The 389-nt window shown below is 47.8% G+C and overlaps 1 protein-coding gene across 1 annotated transcript in view; it reads left to right on the top strand.

The window, feature by feature from the left end:
- Window positions 1-389, top strand: part of COQ6 (coenzyme Q6 monooxygenase) — a 9,867-nt gene that overhangs the window by 698 nt on the left and 8,780 nt on the right. The gene's annotated exons all lie outside the window — the stretch shown is intronic.

The raw sequence follows: 389 nt of genomic DNA, 5'->3' as shown, positions 1-389 counted from the left end.
AGCAGCCTGGTCTGGTGGGAGGTGTCCCTGCCCAGGGCAGGGGGTTGGGACTAGGTGATCTGTAAGGTCCATTTCATCCCCTAAGATCCTATGATTCTATGACAGTGCTCACAAGTTGACTTAAAGCTGCTTGATGAGCTGATCTGTGATGAGCCCCATCACAGTGTGTGTGCATATCTCTTAATGGAGCCATTACTTTATAGACAGCCTGTAGTGTTTCTGTTGAACATGGTCACCCTGAAATAGCTAATGGGTAATTCCAGGCATAGCTGAAAATGCTTTTCTGATCGTAGAATCATAGAATGTTTGGGTTGGAAGGAATCTTAGAGATCATCTAGTCCCAACCCCCTGCCATGGACAGGGACACCTCCCTCCAGACCAGTTTGCTC

This window comes from Acanthisitta chloris, unplaced genomic scaffold (genome assembly GCF_000695815.1).
Source record: "Acanthisitta chloris isolate BGI_N310 unplaced genomic scaffold, ASM69581v1 scaffold4287, whole genome shotgun sequence".
NCBI classification, from domain to species: domain Eukaryota; kingdom Metazoa; phylum Chordata; class Aves; order Passeriformes; family Acanthisittidae; genus Acanthisitta; species Acanthisitta chloris.
Note: the sequence above shows the minus strand (reverse complement) of the source record. Positions and strands in the feature narration are given on the sequence as shown.